This window comes from Cnephaeus nilssonii, assembly GCF_951640355.1.
Source record: "Cnephaeus nilssonii genome assembly, chromosome: 20".
In the NCBI taxonomy this organism is placed as follows: Eukaryota; Metazoa; Chordata; class Mammalia; order Chiroptera; family Vespertilionidae; genus Cnephaeus; species Cnephaeus nilssonii.
The window spans coordinates 5,056,586-5,076,590 of record NC_137091.1 but is presented as its reverse complement, the minus strand read 5'-3'; positions in this window follow the sequence as shown (position 1 = coordinate 5,076,590).

The following is a 20,005-nucleotide window of genomic DNA, read 5'->3' as shown; positions in this document are numbered from 1 at the left end:
GATGTTTGTGCTTCCTCCCTGCAGTCTGGGGCTGAGAGAGGAGCCAAGATAAAATATGGAAGCCAGAAAGTCCCAGAGTCTCCCCCCGCCTCCCCCCCCTCCCCGCCTTCTTCAATGTTACAGTAAATAGCACTTCTCGCCATAACATATGGCTGAATACATACAATTACTAAGATTCAGAGGCCATCCGTGACCCCCGCCCCCTGCTCACTGTACATTCTTGCAGACAGTTTTATGGCGGTGATGTTACACGCTTCGAGGCCTCTGTGGATGCTGCGCACACACGCACTCACCAAGTGCTGCCGTGATGATGGGAAGCTGGTTGGTGGAGGGGAGGAACTGCCATTGAGTGACACCCGTGGAGCACTAAGGCCACATTTGGGGATCCTGGCCGCCCCTCCTCGTCCTAAAGACTGCCGCCAGGGCTGCCTGGGGTGGCATTTCAGAAGCGAAAGGAAGAAGGCATTTGTTCCGTGGCAAAGCTCAGACCAATGTCCCGAGCGCTTATTCTTTCTCTGCTGTTTATGGATGGATTACTTCGGAAGAACTGTGCGTTTCCTCTTTCATCCTCTCAAGTAGGAAGGCCAAGTTCTGCCACAGGGCAGCTAGGGTCCAGTACATATGCTTACTGACTTCAGAGAGAGGGAGAGGGAGAGAGGGATAGAAACATCTATGATGAGAGAGAAAGAATCATCCACCGGCTGCCTCCTGCACGCCCCACACTGGGGATCGAGCTTGCAACCTGGGCATGTGCCCCTGACCGGGAATCAAACCCTGACCTCCTGGTTCATAGGTCGATGCTCAACCACTGAGCCACGCCGGCCCAGCGGTTCAGTATATATATTTTAACATACGTTCACTTTAACCACCAGATCCTGCAGCTTCATAGTACCTCCATGTGCCCAGAGCACCCTGGTTCCCACCCATCCGCTGATGGGCCCAGGCGGATAACTGGGATGGGGTGGGTGGGTGCACCAGGGGACAGGAGGCAGAGCACAGACAAGACCCACTCCGCCTGCCTTGGGCTGGCACCCCTGGGCTACTCGCGTTGCAGTGGACCGAGACACACTTATTTCTGAAAGGTGATGGGGGGGGGGGGGGGAACCACCAGGCCAATGAAATGCCTTTGTTTTCTCTTCCTGCCCAGTTTCTAGGTTTTCTCCCCTAAAACCTTTCCCGTGGTCTGGCCGTGACTGCTCAGTTTCACGGGAAAACAGAATCACATGATTCTCCGACCCAAACGTGTGGCATGCGTCAGCCTGTGTCTGCTTTCCTCCTTTCCCGAGCTGCCGCTGCCGGCCGGGCCGTTGGTCTCCCAGATGCTCAGGCCTGTGCTGCAGCCCAGCCTGCTCTCAGCCTGCCTGAGACCTCTCTGCAGGGGGCGAGCGCCCCCAGCCCATGCCCTGGGGCCTCCGCGCCAGCACCCAGAAGCCCAGCTCCCCCCGGCCCCCCCCCAGCAGGTAGCTGCACCACCTGGTGCCACATGGGCGGGAGGGGAGGCGCCACGCTGTGTGGGATGTGAATGCCGCAGTCTCTAAGGAGACAGGCACATCTACGGATGCTGCGGTCACCCCGGGGAGGAAGATCGGCTCCCGGGCAGCGCGCCCGCCTCCCGGCTTCCTTCCGGGGAGGTAACGAAACAGCCGTGCGGAGAGGGGCGGCCCGTGACAAGGACGGGCCTGCACGCTTTCCTGGCGGATGGCTGGAGAGATACCGACACGTCCAGCAGGGAGGAACCCCGCGTCTCCCACTGGATTTGTCATTTTCGATTTAATGCACCCAGGTAGCAGCCGCCTCCCGGGGCCTGGCTGCAATTACCTTCTCTCTCCTATTTTTAGTGACAGAACCAGATTGTTTTAAGGGCATTTTACAGAAAACCCTTCTTTACGGAAGTATAAAGACTGTAATAAAGACAATACAATGTTTTGAAACTGTTTTAGATCCTTCACTCAGCGCTGCTTCCACGGATCTCACGCGCAGGGGCTCTAATCTCACCGCTGCTAATGAGGGCTTCGGTGTAATTGTGCCAACAGGGCGCTTGGCATAATAATTACTATTGCGGGCCCGCGGCTCGGGGGCAGGCCCACGTAACGCAGACACGTCTAGCGTTACCGCGCAGTCACCTTTGTATGTTGACTCCAGTTGGATGTTAACCAAGTGAGGGGTTGTTTTGCCTTTACAATACAGCGTAAAAGGCATATGCATATGTATGATTTAGGTATCCATGTTTCCTCTCCGAGGCTGTTTGAATATTAACTAGCAAGGACCCCAGAAGGCAACAGGGACACCGTGTCTTTCAAATGGCTCACAATTTGGGGCGATTGGCTCTGGGAGGGGACGGTCCACGCTGTGTGGCCCGGCGTCCACGCGGGTGCCATGGCGCACGGCGCCCAGGTGGCTCCCAGGGCCTCTCGCAGCAGACGCTGGGCCTCGGGACAAGCGGAGGGAAGAAGGGGGCTCGGCGTCAAGCAGGAGCGGACGCGGACCGGAACCCATGTCTGCTGGACAAGGGGGGGTCTCTCAGAAACAGTTTCTTAGTAATCCTTGCATCTGTTCAGATCACGCTTGTGTCTTCGAAAATGTACGCCTGAATTGGGGAAATCTATTTCTAAGATGTCTATTTCTACCCCAGACTAAGTAGTTTGTATTTTCAATTTAATTTTTTTTTTGTTAATCCTCACCTGAGGATATTTTCCCATTAATTTTTTTAGAAAGAGTGGAAGGGAAGGGGAGAGACACAGAAAGAGAGAGAGAGAAACAGAGATGGGAGAGAGATACATCGATTAGTTGCCTCCCACATGCACCCCAACCAGGGCTGGGGATTGAGCCTGTAACCGAGGTATGTGCCCTTGACTGGAATCAAACCCAGGACCCTTCAGTCCACAGGGCAATGCTCTATCTACTGAGCGAACTGGTCAGGGCCCAGACTAAGTCGTTTTGATGATGATTATTCATGTTCCTATTGTTTACTGGAAAGGAGATGTCTGAAAAGCCCTGTTGAGGTGTTCATGGGGGAGGTGGGGAGGTGTGTGTGTGCAGGAGAGGGAGGGAGGGGGAGGTGGGCATGAGCATATGTACTTACCCTTTTCCACGGGGACAGACCCTGACGCTGGGCAGGTGGCCCCGAAGGCTGACCAGAGCTCTCAGGCCACAGCCAGGGCCATGTGGCGGTGCCCCTTTGAGTGGTGGCTCAGCCAAACTCGCTCCAGGTGACGGTCCGGGCCGGCGTGGGAATGTCTTGCCGCTGACGCGCGGGCACTGGAGGGCACAGGCTCACTGGACTGGCACGGGCACATTCTTATGCACAGACACGGGCGCTCCGGCTTTCTTTTTCTTTTCGTGTTGACACATGTGAAAGAGTTTCTACGACACGGATTCCACAGGGCACCGAGTCCCCCGAGGGGTCGCCAGTCCTTTACAGGCAGGGGGGGCGGGGCTTTCTCAGCCACGGGGGCCTGGGAGGCTGCGGGTCAGGCCAGCGCCAGGCTCCGGCTCTGCTCAGCTCCCAGGGCCTGGTGTGTGCTGCCCCTAGTGCCTCCCTTTTAAAGTGACAGGAAACCCATTTCTGATTCCTACTCCATGGGGTAGGATGTCAGCTCTGGACAGTGAATGTAGCTGTAAATGCGAGGAGTCACCCAGGACGCTGGGAAATTGGGTGTCCGCGTGGGAAGGCGGTTGCTTCATGGGGCGCAAATGGAAACACGTTTGTGGATAAAGAGCTTTCCTCCCCCGTCTCTGGAGCAGCCCCGTGGAGTTCCAGACCGTTGCTGTCTCTCCTTCCCAGCCCCGCGGGCAGGCTGGGTGGGCCCCGTGCGGCGAATGTGCCAGTAACATTTCCGGTTTTCCTGTGGCGGCTGCAGTCCATCCCGGGCCAGCAGACGCGCGGGGGCCTGGAGGGGGGGTCCGGGGGGGCGGCTTTCCCCCCATGGCACCTCGCCTCCCCTACATCATCCTGTTCACCCGGATCACATGTGCTTCTGTCACGCGAGCTACCTTTTGATGAGCCCCTTTTTTCTCTAAGCTTTTAAGATAATCTTCGAGAAATCATCAAGCTATAAAAAGGAATCAATAAAAACAGAAAAGGTTCCCATCACCCCGAAAAAAAAAAATCCATAACTTTTGCATTTTAATAGAGACGCTCCCGGCCCGGCCTTTTCTGTCTGATGTGCCCCTTTGATTTCCCGCGGCCGCGCGGGGCTCTCGACTTCCTGGAGAGAGGGATTATTGAATCGTGTGTGTCCCTCAGATGTGCTTCATAACTCAAGTGTCTGTACTTAAGCATGTGAGCGTCCGCTCAGCTGTTGCCTCTTTGGAGCGCGTCGGGCCTGTCATCTTAATATTAATTGGGTTTTGTGCAGGAATCTCAAGTCCTACGTTGGAGTGGCTTTGGAGAGAGAAGATTATGCCCCAAAGCCAGACACCAAGACAAACATATTTAGCACAACAATTAGGCTAATGGCAGAGTCGTTCTGCCTAGGAATCAGCGACTCTGATGAAGGGCCCTTCTCAGGGAGCCAATATTAATCTGATGTCTTGGGTCTAACCTGGCTCGGACAGGAGAGGTTTTATGTACTAACAGATTCGCAGAAGCTGAACACACAGAGAGAGAGAGAGCCTAATCGCACGGGACAGCCAAGCGGGGTAGGAAAGGGATTTTTGCTGGATGGAATCCACTTACATTTAAAATAGACACGGACAGGACCCTCAAGCTGGAGTCAGAATTGAGACACGCCCTGGCAACGGGGCCCTTTGTGGAACTGCAGCCCTGCGGTGACTTGGAAACATATCGCCGACAGGAATGATTACTGCTCATTTTTGTTTAAAAAAAAAATTAAAAAAATGAGGTCCATCTCTTCAGGGTAAATCATCCCGAGGAATGTCCCGTCGCTGGAACTTCCCAGACCCTGCCGGCTGCCGGTGCCCACGCTACTGGTTGGTAATAGCAGGAGGAATATGCTTGCTCAACGAGAGGGTTCATTTTATTTGTGATTTTCAGCCGCTTTCAACTTAATTGCACAATTTCCTCAATTATTAAAGTTCCTTCTGCATACTTAAGTTCATTAGCCATTGTCAAAGGGGCAAATTACTTTGCAATTGTAATATTGGTTGGACAAAGCTGCCTTAATAGGCTCCCCCTCCAACGGCTTCTCGGCTTTTCCGGCAGGACCCACCCGACCACCGTGCCCATCCGAGGCAGAACCGGGAGCGGCATTCTCTCCCCCTCTCTTCATGAACATCTCTAACTGTTCGTGACGGGATCCTCACGGGTGGGCCCTGCTGTTTATTACTTTGGAAGGGTGGCCTGAGGGAGGATGGTAGTGTCAACGATAGTGCCAGAGTCTGGCCAAGGCATATGGCACATGGAGAAGTCCACAGGCATGCGTGACGGGGCACGAGGGGGCAGCCGCTCAGCATGCCCACACACTCGGCATACATGTGGTCTAGTCATACGTACATGATATCAGCTGCAAAGACACAACCAGACCTCTGAATCATCACTTAATCATATTCTCAACTTAGTCTGTGCTATAAAACATGTTGCTATAGACAGTACGATTCTGTACATTGTACTGTATGTGTCATGTATGCATATTTTAATTTTTCCATAGAAGGTTTACATTCTATGGTGTAATTGTGGGCACTAGAGAGGCATGGGAGGCATTCTCAATCTCTCCCTCCCTCCCTCTCTCTCTCTCTCTCTCTCTCTCTCACAAACACACATACACATGCAAAGAAAATGCAATTTAGGTGTAGCTACATCAGTGGTTCCCAACCTTCTTTTGGCCACGCCCCACCTAAGCATCTCTAACATCCTGATGCCCCTGTGACACAGAATTCTCATTATTCACAAAGTGAACTAGTCACGTGGAGGAAGCCTAAAAGGCCACAAACTTGGTCTAAACAAGCTTCCCAAGAACATGGCATCCATGAAAGAGAAATAAAAGAACAGAAGGACAGTTGATGTCCTGAGGAAGAAATCACTAAGAAATTGTTAAAATAATAATAATATGAAGTGACAGGAAAACATAGCAAAGTTTCAAAACACATACTAGAGACCTGAAATGCATAACTATTGATAGACTGTATAGGAGGCCCCTGGAACCATAAGACATGCAAACAATTCGCTGTTAATGACTCATTCTCAAATTGCCCCCCTTAAACCTCACATGCCCCCCCGTGGGGCGCATGCCCACATTGAGAACTGCTGCGGGAGCCTCTATTTAAATACCCACGCGCCCTTGTCCCAGGAACGCCGCCTCCTGGCTGCCCTGCCCCTCGCGGTTAAAGCCTGCCCCCCATCGCCGGTGATTAATGAATGCCCACTCGCTTCCTGCAGATGCAGGACTCGGAGCATCCTCTCGCAGAGGCAGGCGGTTCCGGAAACGTGTCGGGATGGCTCTAGGACAGCACGCCCCTCCCCAACCTGCTTGGCCTCTGTCTGTCTCCGGTGCACACGGTCTCACTCCGAAATGTGTGGGTGCAGAGAGGGCCCGCCTGGAGGAGGGGACCGGCCAGCAAGGCCTCTCTGCCCAGTCATTAGGCGTGCACTTCTCCGTTATTAGCTCCACAACAACGCCCTGCCTGTCACCGGAGGACGAATAGACGTTGCGCTCTGATTTGGAAACCCGACAGATTAAGTGGCAAAGTGGGAGGAAGGGAAGTTAAGGCAAACTGTGTCCGGACAAGGCGGTCAGTCACTGACACGCCAGCTTCTCGGACGTCAGGCCAGGGCCGCGGGGTGCGCATCTGCAGGTGCAGACCCTGCTGCACGGAACGAGCCCAGCTCCCTTGCTGTGTTCCGGAAGCCTCCACGAGCGGTGACTGCTGGAAGGGTAGGAAGGGTGGATCCTGGGTGTTCAAAACCACGGCACCTCTCCTGAAGCGCCCCCCTTCACGGCCTCTCCCCCTCCGTCGGAAGGAGTGTTTCCCTATTCAACGTGCCCGTGAACCCAGGTTTCTGTTTTCCCAGAACCCTTCCCGCAGGTCGCTGTCGTCAGCACCTACAGGCAGCGTTGCTTTCGCACTGTGTGAACGCAGGCCTGTCCCCTGAGGAGAAACACGCACTGGCCTCCTGTGAGACTGAAATCACCCAAGGAAAGAAAATGCAATTGAACGATGCGGGGGGGGGGGGGGGGTGGGGGGGTGGAGGGAGGGAGAGGCGCCGTCCAGTGAGGCCCGTCTCCCTCCGTGCTCGGGGGATGGGGGGGGGGGGAGCTGTAATAATTTGTGTAGCAAGATGATTGCATCAGAAGCCTTTGCTCTGGGCACGGAGCTGCCGGGTCTGGAGGAGGCTGACGAGATGTGATTGTCTCCGCGCAGAGATACCGGCGTGGCTCCAAGAAGGATTTGAAATGAGGTTAAAAATGAAGCGACACGAAGCTTCTCTCGCTTGTGTCAAAACAATCACATTTCCCCCTTTTCTTCCCTTTTCTTTCCCTTTCACTTTGATGACATTTTGCTCATATTGGAGGCGGAGACCCTCTTCAGAGAGAACTGTAATCCTTGACTAATGTTACAGGGAACTGGGCTCCATTTGGAAGGCGGCTCTAAACTGGATCCCAAACCCGCTTCCGCGGAGTGCCGAGAAGCGCCTGCACGGTATGATGTCCGGGAAGCCTGGACATTGGCTATTAGTCCCGGCACGGAAGTTTCATTTCTCCGTGTCAACAACATGCACGGTGTAAACAGCATATGTGACATAATACATACCATTTGGTTAGAAAAGATGTCTTTGAACTGGAGCTTAAAAAAAAAAACGAAAACAGGTGGGGGAAAACACACACACCAAACCCAGCATCCCATGTTAAAAACCATATGTTAGTAAGTGAATATTCCTCATCGTATTATTTAATCACCTTATGTGTAATTACTGTTTCAAATGATTAAGTTTCAAAGTCTGGGGCTGGTCCTCACTTCGAAAGGATGTAGTTCAGTGACGAGATATAGTTACTCATCTAAGAGGGAGAAAGCCACGCTGCCGTGGCTCTTGATTTATGAAATAACACAGCGGAATGGGCTCGGGGAAGGAGCCGGCCTCTCCGTGGGTAGAAGGGGAAGTCACACTTGGGTCCCTCGCTGAAAACTTTCCCAACCATCTAAAACCAGATTTGGAAACCGATGCTCACGTATGAAGGCTATTTGGGGCATTCTGCCCGTTTCTGAAGTTTAATCGGCATTTAAGGGAAGCCCATGGTTACTCCGCGATGCACAGACAGCCCAGAGCTCAGTACGAAGGACTGTAACACACAGTCCGATTCGAGCAAAAAAAAAAAACAATGCTTGGCGGTTCTAAAAGGCGATGTTCACGGCCATGGGTAGGTCATAACCTCCTCAAGGTCCCATCCCCACCCCCACCCCCACCACACGCTATCAGTAAGTTGTGCATCCATTCTGCAGGGGAGAGCCCCCAAACCCCTCCCTCCCACCCGCCTCGTCTGCAGCGCTGGCCGGCCGGGTTTCTGCCGATGCCAGGGTGACCACTGGTTATATTTATCCGCGCCGGGCCACCTAACCCCACTGCCTTCAGTCTGTTAAATCCATCATCCCACTCAAAGCTGCATCCGTCTGGTGGGGGGTGCACCAGGCTGCCTTGCTTACCCGGAGAAGGCGGATTTATGGCCACATTAAGTGCACACTGAGCCGCACGAATGGGCCCTGGCGCCCGGGGGAGTACCCCTGGCCGTCCCTGTGGCCTGAGCCCGTGTTGATTGACCTGGTTCTGGGAAACCCAAGGCTTTCCAGCAGTTCCCCCAAGACCAACAGCCGGGCTCCCAGCTCCTCTCCCAAGCGTCTGCCACGTGATATCTTTAGGATCACTGCACACAGCCTTGCTAGCAAGGATACAACGCAAACCCCTACTTCCCCCGCCCCCAGCCTCCCGCGGCCCTTTCTCCGCCCGCCCAGGCCTCTCGCTTTCACGCTGTTTCTCAGCCTGTTCAGAGAAAACCCCCACTCCTCGTGCTTATCTGGGAAGAAGCATCCTCGATGCTCTGTTTACTTACATTTCTCAGCTCTCCTTTGTCTTCCACGCTAGCTCTGAGTAAGGAAGTGAGTGCGTGACTTAGTCAGGAAAGACACACCTGTGCCCGTGGACCTGCGCGTGAGGATGGGTGTGAGTGTGCTTGGGACCCCGTGCCACCCGGGGGAAGCCACGCGTGGCATCTGTTAGCCTCTAGCGCCTGCCAACGCAGCCAGCGAGGGGCGCGCGGACTGAAGGAAATCACTCCTAACCCCACAAACATTTGTTAGGTCCGGGAAGGGCTCCCAGTTGAAACTTTGCTCTGAGTCAGTCTCCTCGCTCCAGCTCCCTCTCCGCTCCAGGGCCCATACCGTGCGGCACAGCGCCACCTGCCGGCCACCCCGGCCGCCCCAACAGTCCTCCCAGCCAGGGGGTGGCTGGAAATCCACCTGCCCTGGTGCCTGACCTCCCTCCCCTGGGCTCCCTGTGGTGGGCAGTTCTGACTGCACTAAAGGGAAAGAGAGGGAGGTTGTCCCAGAGAGAAGCAGCCATGTAGCCGCACCGTTCCGAAGGCCTGGGAGCAGGGAAGGAGGAGGGTGGGTGCCTCTACACCCTCGGGGACGCGGCGTCCCAGGGCGGGTTTTCAGCACGAGGGGCGGCGAGCTAATTGGCATGGAAAGCCAAGAGTTGTTTCCTCCCTCCTTTCTGTCTGCACACTGTTCCCTAACCAGTGTGTTCACACCGCCCTGTGCCTCCTCACAGGCCGGCAGGAGCCAGGGAAGCTGCTGGGGGTCCAGGTTAATTCATCTCCTGGCTGCCCGGTTGTGAGTCTGTGCGTGTGAGTGTGTGTGTGAGTGTGTGTGTGAGTGTATGAGTGTGTGTGTGAATGTGTGAGTCTGTGTATGAGTCTGTGTGTGAGTGTGAGTCTGTATATGTGTGTGAATCTGTGTGAGTGTGTAAGCCTGTGTGTGTGAGTCTGTGTGTGTGAGTGTATGAGTGTGTGTGTAAGTCCGTGTATGAGTCTGTGTGTGTGAGTCTGTATATGTGTGTGAATCTGTGTGAGTGTGTAAGCCTGTGTGTGTGAGTCTCTGTGTGTGAGTGTATGAGTGTGTGTGTGAGTCCGTGTATGAGTCTGTGTGTGAGTGTGAGTCTGTATATGTGTGTGAGTCCATGTATGAGTCTGTGTGTGAGTGTGAGTCTGTATATGTGTGTGAATCTGTGTCTGTGTGAGTCCGTGTGTGTGTGTGTGTGTGTATGAGTGTGTGTCTGTGTCTGTGTAAGTCTGTGTGAATGTGTGTATGTTTGAATGTGTGTGTGTGTGAATGTGTGTCTGTGTCTGTGTAAGTCTGTGTGAATGTGTGTATGTTTGAATGTGTGTGTGTGTGAATGTGTGTCTGTGTCTGTGTAAGTCTGTGTGAATGTGTGTATGTTTGAATGTGTGTGTGTGTGAATGTGTGTGTGGTGTGAGTGTGTGGGGGGGGCGGTGCTGGGGGGCTCAGAAGTGCTTTGAGAGACACTGGGGCTCTGTCTGCCCATCGCTTATAGGAACCAGTGGGGGAACGGCCCCCCTCGAGGGCAGAGTGTGAGGACTGTGGAAATGCAATCAGCACCCCTCGGCCTCGAATGGGACCCCCGGCGCCAGGCAGCTCGTCTTTGATAAACAGCAAAAGCCCCAAACTAAATGGACCAAAGACGAGCTCTTCCCTTCGGGAGGCCCTCGCCGAGCACTGTCTGCGGTGCCGCGAAGGCTGGGCGGACGCTATCGTCACCCTCCAAGCACGGCCTTCGGCCAACTGTGGCTTCCGTCTCACACTGGGCACGGCCCCACCCCCACCCTGTCCCAGAACGTGCGGGCACAGCGGGCCTCTGCACACCACCTGGGAGCCCAGGGCCCGTGCTGGCTCCCACTGCATCATGGTCTGGCGGGAGGCTCGGTCCTCGGAGCGTGATGGTAGGAGTGGTGGCCACGGGGATGGCCTCTGTGCACAGAGATGACCAGAGAAGGGCTTCCTCACGGCTCTGCCTGGGCGTCCGGGCCACGCTGCCTGCAAGTCACACGCATGGGATGGAGAGCGACCGGGCCACGCTGCCTGCAAGTCACACGCATGGGATGGAGAGCGACCGGGCCATGCTGCCTGCAAGTCACACGCATGGGATGGAGAGCGACCGGGCCATGCTGCCTGCAAGTCACACGCATGGGATGGAGAGCGACCGGGCCATGCTGCCTGCAAGTCACACGCATGGGATGGAGAGCGACCGGGCCATGCTGCCTGCAAGTCACACGCATGGGATGGAGAGCGACCGGGCCATGCTGCCTGCAAGTCACACGCATGGGATGGAGAGCGACTGGGCCATGCTGCCTGCAAGTCACACGCATGGGATGGAGAGCGACCGGGCCATGCTGCCTGCAAGTCACACGCATGGGATGGAGAGCGACCGGGCCATGCTGCCTGCAAGTCAGAGGTGGGATGGAGAGCGACCAGGGCCCAGGAGGCCTGGTCTCAGCCTGGCTGCGGGAGGCCTGGGACCTGGGGAAGCTGCTGTTTCTCAGAGCCGCCTCTCAGCCCGAGGAGAGCTTCCTAACAGGGTTTCTCTAGATGCTGAGAACTGACCTTTCGCAGACAGAAAATTTGCTGGTGTTTTAGGGTCTCTCTCTCTCTCTCTCTCTCTCTCTCCTGAGCATGCACACTCTTTAGCAGGAACAAAATTAGATTCATTCATTACAGAGTTCAAATTCCATGTCTAAAGAGTTGCCAGATTAAATACAGGACACCTAGCCCTGACCCGTTTGGCTCAGTGGATAGAGCATCGGCCTGCGGACTGAAGGGTCCCAGGTTCCATTCCCGCCAAGGACATGTACCTTAGTTGCAGGCACATCCCCAGTAGGGGGTGTGCAGGAGGCAGCTGATCGATGTTTCTATCTCATCGATGTTTCAAAACTCTCTGTCCCTCTCCCTTCCTCTCTGTAAAAAATCAATAAAATATATTAAAAAAACAAAAACAAAACAGGACGCCTAGCTGAGTTTGACTTTCAGAACAACAGTGGATTTTTTTAGCATACGAATGTGTGAAATATTGCATGGGACATACAAAAAGACACGCATTGTTCATCTGAGACCCAAATTTAACTATTTGCCAGTTTTGTTTTGGTTTTCACTGCATCTGGTCACCTATTGGAGACTCCCCTGAGCTGATCTTCAGGCAGGAAACTAAGATCAAAAGAGGCAAAGGGCCATGGCCAGTGTAAGAGGCAGACCAGAACCGGTCTAGGCACTCAGTGTGGGGCCCTTAACCAACCAGGCTGCCTTGCCTTCCCCCGGGATAGCCCAGTGGGAAGAGATACATCGGCTCATGCCATGAAGCCAGTTCCTGCCAGAACCATTTCCGGGACCACGCGTGCTCAGGCTGCGCACAACGCCCCTCGCTTGGAAATGCCGCTAGTTCGTACCGTGTGGCGCTTCCTGCCCAGGTAATCTTCCCATAGCGACCCTCTCCTGGTGGGAGAGCCGGCACTTTTTCTTTCTTTCTTTCTTTCTTTCTTTCTTTCTTTCTTTCTTTCTTTCTTTCTTTCTTTCTTTCTTTCTTTCTTTCTTTCTTTTTCTTTCTTTCTTCTTTCCATGACCATGGTTCACAGGCTTGGTTCTACCAAGTGACTTCAAACACAAAAGTCCCCACGTACAGACAGGCACACAGGAGGCCACTGCCCCGTCTCTATAGCGAGCGTTCGAAAGCCTGTTGTCGACAGGTACTGTTTATCTGGACTGAAACGCTAAGCAGGTAATCTTACAATATTCTCCTATTTCTCATGGACTTAAATTAGGGATGCATCTTTAAAAAATATATGTATATATTTTTAAATATATTTTTATTTATTTCAGAGACGAAGGGGGAGAGAGAAACATCAATGATGAGAGAGAATCATGGATCGGCTGCCTCCTGCCCGCCCCACACTGGGGACGGAGCCCACAACCCGGGCACATGCCCTGACTGGGAATCCAACCGTGACCTCTGGGTTCATAGGTTAATGCTCCACCACTGAGCCACGCCGGGGGCGGGGGGGGGTAGTGATGCATGTTGAGACTGTTCCCCATTCACAGCAAGGGAGTTACTCTGCATCACAGAAACCCTCAGGGCAGCCACGGGGGGCCCGCTGTGGGGCTGGGCCGGGAAGAGGTCGCTCGGCCACGCCCCTGATGGCACCTGAGCCTCCCTTTCCCTGTTTCTAATCTAAGGGCTTACTTCCTGCTACGCCCTCAGACCCGTTTTGGTCCACAACTCCAGGTTTCTAACCATCCGTGAGCGTTTCCTCCGGTAACAGTGCTGGTGCCTGAGGCTCCCACTGGGAGCAGCAGCAGAATGGCAGCCGCTTGTCTGCACCCTGGGGGCCCCGTCCAGGGCTGGAGCCGGCTGTGCCCCCTAAGCAAGCTGGCCACCAGCACCAGCACCAGCACCAGTGCCAAAGCTCACCCCAGGCCAGGGAGCAGAAGGTGCCCGGGGAACTCCGCGTCCTGCTGAGAAGGTCAGCCTCACCGCGGGCCTGAAAGGAAACACTGCTCCTCGCTGCAAGTGGCAAAGGGGGCGCCGGCCGGGACAGGGACCGTGCCCACGCCAGGCCCTGCCAGGCGCCTGTCCTGGGAGCAGCATCGGTCCCGAGGGTTCTCGTTGGGCCACAGAAGCAACAAGTAACAGTCCGAAGGCTCCGGACCTTTTTCATGAGGTCCAAGGCCCCCGGCGACCAGCGGGTCTCAAAGAGCATCTCCCGTGCTCACTGCGTATGGCCGGAAAGCCCGGAGCAAGTGACAGCAAGAGAGAAAGAATGATCTGGCAAACAGGGCAAAATCCTGCCTGCCTGCCTGGGCAATCGCTCATTTCAAGCCTGGAGTTCGCGTTTCTCTAATGGACGTAAAAGAAGAGCAGACAGGGCCAGTGGAGAGAAGATGAGTTTGCTCCTTTCCCTCACTCCTCCCTCCCTTCCTTCCTTCCTCCCTTCCTTCTTCCATCTTCCGACTTTTTTTAAATCTCAGAATTGCTCCTGCAGGGAGGTCATTGGGCGAGGTGAGTGTGGGCCTGGGCCCCGGGCTGCCTTTACCCCAGGAGCCGCCCTCCTTCACAGTAGGGTAGGCTGTGACTCCCCGAGACAGATGGTGAGTCCTTTTTAAAAGTTCCTTGTTCATTTCTTGACTGGGGCCGAGTCAAGGGCCTTGCTCTGAAGTGCTATGGGGATTATTTCCATGGAAACACGTTCCTGTTGCTCTGGTCATCTTTGGAGCACCCTCCCCCCCAACCCCCAGGGCCTCCCCCGCTCAGGTCCACGCTACCATTTGCAAACGCCTTTGTGCGGATGGAGAGTGTGCTCCCTGGACGCCATTAGCTAAGCCTCGTCCTGACCAAGAACCCAGGTGTGACCTGCTGGGGAGGACCTGTTTAATACGGAAGAAGCCAGTGCCACCTCGAGAGAAGGAGTGACTCCACACCTCCCACACGCTCAGGGCCATGTCTTCTAAAGATTAGGAAACACCCACTAACTCTTGTGAGGGCTTACTGTGTGCAAAGCACTTTGCATCCAACCCTCACTGCAAGGCACTGCTACCCCCATGGTACGGATGAGTAAACGGAGGCTGAGAGAGATGGAGTAACGTGCATAACGTCACTGCTAGTAACTAGTAGAGACGGGATAGGAACTAAGTTTCCTGGACTCAGAGTCCCTGTTGGCAATGACTTCCGATGATAACGGATGACTTTGTGACCACCTGCTGCCTGCCAGGCTGTTGTGAGCACTTCATGCATGTTATCCCAATAACCCCCACAGCAAGCTTGTGAGGGGAGGGGGCACTACTACTTAGCCCCCCTTTTTTTGATAAGGAATGGGAAGCATGGAGATGAAGTGAAGGGTTGGCAACTTTAGCCATTGATTCTATCTGCCTAGCTATCTATCTATCTATTATCTCTCTATCTACTATCTATATCATATATCTATCTTCTATCTATCTATCTATCTATCTATCATCTATCTATCTATCATCTATCTATTATCTATCTGCTATCTATATCCTCTATCTATCTATCATCTATCTATTCTTCCTCTCTCTCTCTCTGTATGTGTGTATATATCCTACATAATAAAATGGTAATATGTAAATTACCATCACTCCGCTACGCCCACGATTGGGCCAGCAGGAGGCGCAGGGGGCGGGACTCAGGGTGGCTGGGGTAGCTGATTGGGCCAGAAGGACGCTGAGCTCGCGGCGCCTCTGGCGCCGCGAGCTCAGCGTCTGTACCATGGCTGCCGGAGGCTTTCGGAAGGCCTGGGGCACCGGCGGACAGCCCGCTGGTGCACCAGGTGCATGATTAAATCATGCACTGGGCCTCTAGTATATATATATATGTGTGTGTGTGTGTGTGTGTGTATATATATGTGTGTGTGTATATATATATATGTGTGTGTGTGTGTGTGTGTGTGTGTGTGTGTGTGTGTCTATATCTCCCTATGGATCACTGGAGGCTGTTGGCATCCCTTCTAATTACATTTACATTAAAGCCTCAAGTAAACCACAAAAGACAAAATAAATTAGAAAAACAACAAACCAATAGCAAAACCTAACCCTCTTCCTCTCTCTCTCTCTTCCTCTCTCTCTCTCTCTCTCTCTCTCTCTCTCTCTCTCTCACACACACACACACACACACACACACACACACACACACACACTTTCCCTCTTAGATCTGAAAATCCTGAAGATCTAATTTCTGGAACTTTCCGTTGATTCCTTAGCTCAGCCCAGCCCTGCAGCTGAGGTCGGAGACTTGGGACTCCCGGTGCCATGCGGTGGGGTCTGGGCTCCTGGCCCCAGGGAACTGACCAGGGCCCGCCAGCGCCCTGGCTGCGCGGTAGGAGTGCGACCCTGGCGGATCTGATTAATGTAAACACTGCGATGGTCCACCTGTGGGGGTGTAATTAGGTGCATGGGAACCACAATCAGCAGTGACAGGCAGGGATTGCTGGCCTCCCACGGATGTTTTGAGTCAGCACATGTACTCCTGTGAAATCACCAAGCCATTAGCCGAGGGGTTTAAAAAAAAAATTTAAAGGAAAGAAGCCGACTTACGTTACAGCTATTTGTCTGTTCACCTCCTTGTCGCCCCTCTTTCTGACTCCAGGTGAAATCCCCGGGCTCCTGTGGAGCCTCTGCAGACTGGGGGGCACCAGGCTTGCGAGGGGGGAAGGCTCCCATCCCAGATTCAGTGTGGCCAGTGGTTTCTCTCCAAGGCCGCCAGCCACGCAGGGGGTCCTGGGAAAGGGCCACCCAGCACCTTTCCCTTGTGTTTGTTTATTTAAATATCTTTTTATTGATTTCAGAGAGGAAGGGAGAGGGAGAGAGAGATAGAAACATCCATGATGAGAGAGAATCATGGATCGGCTGCCTCCTGCCCACCCCACACTGGGGATGGAGCTCACCACCCGGGCATGTGCCCTTGACTGGAATCAAACCCTGAACTCTCAGTCTGCAGGCCACCGTTCTATCCACCCAGCCAAACCAGCCTAGGGTAAAGGACCATTCCTTTTACAAAAGCGGTGGGATGGGGCTACCTTCTGGCCATACCTGTTCGTTACTTCGCCGACTTTGTCATCATTTCACTGGCACCGCCTTTGGGTCCAGCTATTCCCCACTTCCCTTTGTCCCCCCCCCCCCACACGTCCCCAGAGTGGTAATCTAGTCCACAGACATGACGCAGGTTCCACGCCCGCTCCATCCCCCTCTCCTTCTGATGTGCGGCTCTGCCCCAGAGCCCGGGATCACATGCTAATGCCGTAAAATGCAGCCGAGATGCCGGCTCCCGGGTGTGGGGGCTCCGGCTGCGAGTGCTAAGCCCTTGCCCAAAGTTGGCCCCGGCTGTTATTTTCAAAGGCAACCGCAAGATGAATATCAAAGAATTTACAGAATCCACATTGGGAAACCTGTCAGAAAATTGTTGGGAAAATACAGTGAATCAATAAGAATGTCAAGAGACCCAAATGGGGAAAAAAAAATAATTGAATATTCATTTTCTGTTTCACGGGGTAGGGATTTACCAGGACCCAGGCAGCTGGGGGATTTTCGGCTTTCCTTGGGATGGCTCAAATCATTTTTGTGCCGAGCATTGGATTAGTATTCAATTAACTCCTTTAAAATGATAATGTGCAGCCTGCACACACTTGTTAACGAGGCTGCAGCACCATTAGAGCGGTGAGCAGCCACCGGGCACAACAAACGGAGCCGTGTTCCCACAGACAGACTGTCTGCCACCAAGTCAGCCACTGCTTCCTATTGGCACAGCGATTCCTCTCTCAGAGCCAGCGATGCCTGTCAACATCGGGGGAATCACGCGGGGGTCCTTTTCTCCCATACATTTATCAGACATGTCGGATGCAAGCCTGGCCGCTGTGGCTCAGTGGTTGAGTGGCAACCCATGAACCAGGAGGTCATGGGTTCGATGCCTGGTCAGGGCACATGCCCAGGTTGTGGGCTCGATCCCCAGTAGGGGGCGTGCAGGAGGCAGCTGATCCATGATTCTCCCTCATCATTGATGTTTCTCTCTCTCTCCCTCTCCCTTCCTCTTTGAAATCAATAAAAATATATTTTAAAAATATGTGATGTAGAACCCATGGAGGACATGGTTTCGTTCTTATGTGGTCACATTCCAGGAAACCCGACGTGCGAACACAACCAGCTCTTCGCGGGAACACCTAGTCCTCCCAGTTTGTTCCTCGGGTTGGGAATGCGTCACGGTGGTTGCCAAAACGTCTACATACAATTCCTCCCTTTGCCCTTACAGAGGGTACGTCAGGGGTATGGAAACAACAGAGGATGGTCTCACATAAACACTGTATCGGGCATCATGATTAGACTGACACAATCATTTGAACACGTCACACAGGCACCCCTTACCCAGAGAAACAGTGGGAGCAGAAACAGTGGGGGCCGGGAATGTCAGGGGAGAACCAAGAAGCCATCTGTCCTCATGTTAATATGTAAAGAGTCACATAAAAATGTATGGGCTTTTATTACAGTCAGATCAAGACTGCAAGTTTCTGCCCATTTCTTAAACCAAATGAATAAAATTCATTTTAAGAGCCGTTAGCATTTGATTGGATCCCAAATGAAAGAGACGAGTTACTTGGGCGGAAGGTTTTTGCAACTTAAGTTGATTTATCTAAAGTAACGACGAAATATGGATTTTAAATGGGAAAGTTGTAATCTCAATAATTTTTATCCCCGATAAAATTCTACCCAATACTACTAATAGATTTTTAAATATATATATTTTATTGATTTTTTTATAGCGAGGAAGGGAGAGGGATAGAGAGTTAGAAACATCGATGAGAGAGAAACATCCATCAGCTGTCTCCTGCACATCCCCTACTGGGGATGTGCCCACAACCAAGGTACATGCCCTTGACTGGAATCAAACCAGGGACCCTTGAGTCCGCAGGTCAACGCTCTATCCACTCAGCCAAACCGGTTAGGGCACTACTAATAGATTTTGACCGTAGGTCACAGAGATAGCAGACATACCACCTCTATCTATGTCTTAGAGGGATTCCCCTGGGTTTTCTCAACTCAAAGCTACCCTCTGCACGCCACCCTCCACACACATCCACAGGACTATGAAAGTATTACGTAACGATTTAAATAGATTAACCACTTTTGATGGTTTGTGGAAGCCATGCCGTGTCTCTTTTCCAGGATACCGTAACATTCTCTCACTATTCCTAAGTAACAACAGAAATAATAAAATCTAAAAAAAAAAAAAAAAAGGTGCAATTTAATTTGGGTTTCTCTTAGAACTATTTTTTCTCTAGCCTTAGAAGATTAGTTTTCAAAGCAATGGTAAAATCATTGATGTGTGTCTTTTCAAGTGAAAAGAAGGAAAGAAAAAAAAAGACTCCTAAATACCAAACATTTGCTCTTCGGAGCATAGCAAGAAGGAAGGGTGAGGGCCAGAGGGCCACGTCCCGGGAGAAAGCCGGCCAGGGAGTTGCTGGCTAACCGGCTACCGCGGGATCTCTTTCCAGGGCTTCCCAGTAAAGTTTTTCTTCCCCAAATAAAACTTCATCTTCCTTCACTGATCTCTCTAGTGGGCAGCGGCCAGTTCTTCTGCATGACTTGCTGCATGAAAACGTGGGGGACAGGAGGGATTTCAGACTGGTGCGCGTCTGTATCAAGAGTCTCTGCCATGGGGAAGGTGTTTCTTTTGTGCGATTAAAGAAACATCCGACATGTGTGATTCTGAAAAACAAAACCCAGAAACCCCAACACTGCTTTCCCCCCAGGAATTCAGAAAGAGGACTCCATTACACGAATAATTACATTCTCCCCAAGTTAGACTATACCTGAATCAGAATTAAATTTTCTATTTTTATTTTTATTTTTTACTTTGTAAAAGCATCCTAAAGATGATGAGAAAGAATAAAAGCATACGAAGAATTTAAAAATGCCTGGAAAAGAAGAGTAGGGAGGGAACCTGTCCCCTACCATCCATGAGAATCTCTTATGAAGTTATCCTCTCAGTCTGGTGCTGGTGTTGCTTCGAACAGACAGAGTAAGATCCCAGGAACCATCACGAGTAAATCTAAGGATTTAGTGCGTGATGCAAGTGATGTTTAAGTCAGAAAAAGAGGTGATATATTACTCAATACGTTGGCATTGTGGCAACTGCCTGCTCATTTGGAGGAACAGAGGGAAGGTGGTACCTGACAATAAAAAGATTTGGTCCCCACAACGCTGTGGGTCCTAGCCTCCTCGCTCAGTTCATCTACTGCCCAATTGTGTCCTTCACCTGCATCGCCCACTGTCCTTCGGAAGGTTGGTAAGGGTGGGTTGGTTAATGCTCCTAACAGTGCCTTAAGAGTCTGAACCCGTCACCTGAGGAAAACCATTGTGTTTAAGGGAGGAATATAGTGGCAGAACAAGGTGAGAGCAATTCACAAGAAAATCAAATTACCCCCAAACCCCGTTGGTCCAACGACTACACATCTGCAGGCCCCTTTCCCTTAAGATAATGCCTGTC